This window comes from Lucilia sericata, unplaced genomic scaffold (assembly GCF_015586225.1).
Source record: "Lucilia sericata isolate MDLA Ls3-8-SP2 unplaced genomic scaffold, ASM1558622v1 Contig000298F_arrow, whole genome shotgun sequence".
In the NCBI taxonomy this organism is placed as follows: Eukaryota; Metazoa; Arthropoda; class Insecta; order Diptera; family Calliphoridae; genus Lucilia; species Lucilia sericata.
Genome location: NW_023994323.1, coordinates 95,011 through 101,010, shown reverse-complemented (window position 1 = coordinate 101,010; position 6,000 = coordinate 95,011).

Below are 6,000 nucleotides of genomic sequence, written 5' to 3'. Positions count from 1 at the left end.
TCCTTACTAAATATACTTTCATGTGAAACCGGTTTGTCGCCCCTACCAAATTTCTGTATGCTCGATTCATTTATCGTATAAATAATATAGACCGACAAATTTAGAAAAACATCTTAAGTTTGAAGAGACGAGATTCATGCATAATTCGTTTGAAAACAATGTGTCCAAAATATGGTCCAAACGATCTTTTTATACTTTATGCAGAGATATTACGATGTGATCTAATTGAAATAAATCATAGAATTGTGTTGATCGTAAGGTTCGGTCCATTATTCAATGTAGATCTTAGTAATACCACCTTCCAAAATTCAGTGGTTCGAAGGTGTAGGGTCCTCCACAAAAAATAAATGTGAATTTTCAGTCTTTTTCAAACTTTAGACTGAGATATCTCGATGATCATAATGAAATAAATTATAAAATTGTGTTCATCTAAACTTTAGATTCTAAAGATCGCTCTATTATTGAATAAAGCCTTAATAGTACTAGCTTCCAAAAATCAGTGGTCCGGGGTCATAGGGTCATCCATGTTCGACGATTATTTTCTTATTGTTACGCTTTAAAATAACTAAATTTTAAATCTTTAATCCTGCATACTAATGGCTATCTGTTTCACTAAAAGTTTGTAGTGATTTTCTTAGTCTAAGACTTATATATAATTGGAGCCAACCTAATATACATATATATGTGCGTATGTAGCCTGCAACCCTTTTTCAAAATATTTCAATTATAAAATTATATAATACAGAGAAGATTCACTCGTGTGTATAAAAACTAAATCACACAAATCATTTTTATCAGTTCAATTAGGTTTATATATACGTATGTAAATATGAATGCCTAAGAAGGGGAGACTATATATATATTTTTAAATCATTGTCCCATCATATAAATATCTATTTAACCACCACCCATCTGCATATAATAGAAGTATTTGTCGTCTCCACCATAAATGAATGAATCCCTACCAGTTGTAGATAAAAAAGGGAAACCTTTGTTGTATCATAGTTAATCTATGATTTGATTTTGTTTTTACTTTTTGTTCTCTATTTATTTGTCCTCTATTATGAAACAGTTTACAGTTTTGTCTATTTAATATTGTGAGTTTGGGTCTTTGTACTTTTTGTGGCAATAACGATAAGTTGGACAATTTTTAGCCACGTGTGCAAATAAAGTTAAATTCTAAATCAAATATATATAAGTACTTACTTACATACAAACTGGTGACTATTATAATATAGATTGTATGTAGGATGATAATATAGCTGCAAGGGATAATTGTGCAGAACACAGTTGTAAAGTTATATAGTATATACAGTATGTGGAAAAAGTCTTTGTTATTGGAATAAGTCTATAAAAACTTTTAACTAAACATTTTATAAAAGGTTTCGTTAATTTTGTTACTACTTACTCCAGGTGCTCCTGAAGACAGTCCATGGACAATTGTGAACAGACTGTTATATAACTTCAACAAATTCTTAATTACATTTATTCCCTGTCCCAACTTAGCCAACAGTCAGTTATGCTACTCCAGTGTGGTCTACTTCGCTGCCAATCACCCCGGGGTACATGTTACCTTGATGAAAAATCCCATCTTGGTGTGATTGCAATCCCGGGGAAAAGAGGTGCTACCAATACCTCTAGTCTGTCGGGATTATAAACTGGTTATGATCAAGTGTATACTCGTCCTTTCCATGGGATGATTTGACATGAGGTCGAAGTAAAGAACCACATAATCTGGTATTACGGTTGGCCAGTTGCCCACAGAGCTGGTCAGTTGGTTGAGGTTCCTTCGGGAACCAATTTCGCGGGAAGAGAATGTCGGTTAAAGGACTGTTGCACGGTGAAATCTATATTTGGGAATAAGTTCGTGCTGAAGTCAGCAGATACCCCACAAAGGAGTGACTATGGAACTAAGCGTTGAAAATTAGTTGGTGTTAAATGTATATGATACTGTATGAATGTTGGGGTATACGGGTTTTCCTCCGCCCATATAGCTAGAGTGAGTGTGTCGGATGTTGTTCTCTATGAGTGTGTCGGATAAATGAGAACTGTGCTGGGTTGAATGATGATGGATGAAAGGTATCTTATACAAATGATACCATTGAATTTTCCTTCCTTGTCCATCTATGTTAAGGAAAACTCAGTTTATATCATAATTACCACAGTGTATTCTTTGTGAGTAAGAACAAAGTCCTCGGCTTATTTGATGGATTTGTATTTCGGACTAAGGAATACGTTTCTAGGTGCTGTTGCCGACATCTCGGAAGTTAAGCAACGGGGCAGAAATAGTCAGAGATTGGATAGCTCGAGTACTTGAGAAAAGTGCTTGTAAGATGCACAATGGGGCGTTAGTGAGTCATCACAGAAGCTCACCCTGTGGTTGAAAATACCACCGTGAAATAAGGACAACATGGCAGGTATTCACGTAAAGCACTTCAGCAATGGTCAGAGATTGGATAGCTCGAGTACTTGAGCAAAGTGCTTGTACATAGAACGGAACAGCCATGTACAAAAATTGCCACCTGCGTGTAAGATGCACAAAAGTGCGTTAGTGAGTCATCACAAAAGCTCACCCAGTGGTTCAAAAAGACCAGCGTGAAAAAGGGACAACACTTCGACATTCATGCAAAGCTGCCAAAATGCTGCCTTCGGGCTTTAACAGGCTGCATGAAAATAACTTCGGACCACAACCTACACTAGGAAACACAGGTCCTATATATATATGCAGGATTCCTTGGATCGTATATAGTAAGCTTTGAACAACCAGACCGTGCCGTCGTCAGCATGTGGTCAGGGTCCCCATGATACCCATCACATATTTAACTGTCCAGCTCACCCTACATCACTTAGCCGAATAGATTAATAGACTATTCCTGTAGAAGATGCCCAATTTCTTGGCTTGGACCTTAATGCAGAACCCTCGGCTTTTCTCTGGGTAGATTTTGGGACCAATAAGGTTAAAAATTTACATCAAATGTCCAAATATCTAGTTACTTCTTTAACACACTGTATCCACGCTATATATTCATGTAAAAAGAGAAAATATTTATAATTTTGTTTATTAAAGGAAAATATAGTTTGTTTTGTGGCATTGTATAATCACACAGCAAAAAATAAGTTAAAGGAGAAGGGTGAAAATAAACATTTAAGCCCAAAAATATAAAATGGTATCAACACAAATTACTTATAAGTATGATTTATGGCAAAACTGTTTTGTATTTGATGTCACAACATCACACACAAACAAACACACACAAATATTAAAATATTAAAGAAATATCTAAAAACGTCATATGACAATTTTGTATAAATTCACTTCTATACATAACGAATTATTTGACTATGCCGTCGAATATATGAATGTAATGAACTTACAATGTAAAATTTACAAATGTTAATTGTATGATGTATGTAGTAGTGGACAAAACAAAGACATCTTCTATGTAGTTTTTAATGAATCTACTAAATGCTTGACTTACTAATGTCTGGCTGCAAAATTTACAACTTCTAATCATTAGATAATTAAGAAGAAAATTTATGATTTGTCTAGTCAATGACGATTATAAATATGACTTGTCTATACTAAACTAACCATGATAGTGATGAGTACACACAGAGAACATGGATTACAAATATTATTGTTCAAGATATCATAAGCTACATATTTATGTTCTAGGCCTCTGTAGTTTATGAATGCCAACCTCTGCTCTTCTATAAATTCTATGAGTTGTGTTTATATGTCTTTAAATAATAATGATACATAATGTAATATTTGATGTATTTTTTTCTTTTTCTTTTGTTATTTTATTTATTTCTTTAATGATTTCTACTAATTGGTATTTTAGTTTGATTTGTAATAAAAAAATTTTAAGAATAACCAACAAATCATTTGATATAAAAATTGTAAATAATATAATGAATGTTTTTTTTTATGTTGGAAACTTTCAAAGAGAGGTTATCAAGCCACTAATTAACACAATGTTAATTTTTATTTTAAACAGTTTTTCAACATCTAACAAACAAAAAAAAAACTTTTTTTCTGTTTTTGTATCTTTTGTTTAATGTCTTAAGGGGTCATGTTAACGGTTTTAAGTGATAATCACGAAAACTGTCATCTTAGCAACAACATGATACGTACAATATATTTAGCTACTAAAACTATGATCATATAAATATAGTAATAGAAACTCACATATAGTAGTTAAAGAGCGACCACGAAGAGATATGTATGTGTACTTTTCCACATTTCTATAAGGTATTTATAACTTTGTTATTCCTTGTACTAATACTAAGAAATATTTCTCTAAGACCCAACCATGTATATAATATTGGTCCTTATGAAATTCCGAGTCGATTTAGCTATGAAAATCAGCGAAATCGGTTAACATCGGAAAAAGTTATGAATCAAAATTAAAAAAAGCTCTGAAAAAATTAAGCTATTCTCATGCAAGTCTTACAAAAACTATGCAATCTATTTTCGTATAGGTATATTTCTGTATCGGTCCATATCCATAAAAAACTTGGCACAGAAATCCCCTCCCGAAATCATTTAAACGCACATTTCTCATTACCCAATAACGATAACCATACAAAAATTGGCACAAATATTGCCTTTGTATACATACATGTTACTGTGAAATTGTTTGAGATCGGCCCATAATTGATCATACCTCCTATATAAGGACTCTTCCGAAAATTACCTAAACGTACATTACTCATTACCAAATAATGATATCCATACAAAACTTTGCACAAATATTGCATTTATGTATATACCAAAATGTTACTGTTTCTTACGATCGGTCCATAACTTGTTTCCTTTACTTCTGGACATAATTTCCTAAATTTGACCAATTAATGTTCGTTAAAGATGATATATCCGGTACAACATCACTTCGGTTTGGATCTATCGACAAAGGCCTGGCAATGACAGAGAAAGTATGCCAATGTTTAGATTCTGGTCCTCCAAATAAGATATTATGTATTCGTAATCCTGTGTTGGCGTTAGCCCATAAGATATTCAGATTTGTGGATAATTTCCTAAAATTATATTGCCATCCTTTTTAATAGCATAGGAATTAGATCTATCGTCAACGATGTTTCCTTGATGTTAGATCCCATCTTGGTGTATTGCAATCTCGGGGTAAAGAGGTACTACCAGTACCTCTAGTCTACCGGGACTATAAACTTGTGTTTACATTTCACTGCCTGGCTAGTCCTTGCATGATTTGAAAAGGGGTCTAATCAGAGCACCACATAATCTGGTATTACGGGTGGCCAGTTGCCCACAGGACTTGTCATGGCTGGTCAGTTGGTTGAGGTTCCTTTGGGATCCACGTAGTGACTGTGGTTTAAACCCAAATTCGCGGGAAGAGATTGTTGGTTTAAGGGATGATATACCCTATATATAATGCTTTGGCTAATCTCTTTTCAAATGACACAGGTCTGTGTACAGAGCACCTATATATATTGGAGACTAGTACTGATTTAGTATACCTTTTTACGCTTCCGGGAAGTTTCTCGGTGCTGTTGCCATCTCAACAGGATATATTGATTCATGCTACGCGACTATTTGTCGGGTAAATTCTTTCAGTTTACTTTGGAAATTCTTAAATCCTTTGTCTCAGATCAGTTTATGAAGAGGGATCCTGATTTATTATCTTGAGTATTTCGGGCTACCAAATACGTTGCTAGGTGCTGTTGCCAAACCAACAGAAGCCATCTCAGTAGTGTGGTTGGGCGACCTTAAGAGGTCCAGGAATGCACTGGAGTTAATCTTTAGATGATGAGAATGTTTGTTGGGACAGATCATTCCTCATAAGTACAAAAATTGCCACCTGATTTCTTCATTGAAGAATTCAGGGGCGATGGTAGACCGTTCTCAAGGCTATGAAAAAGACTACCGTGAAATAAGGACCTCGGGGCAGGTGCTCACGTAAAGCACTTCTATATTCGTCACCGATAATCACCGACTAGCCTGGTGCCTATAAAAACTGGGCT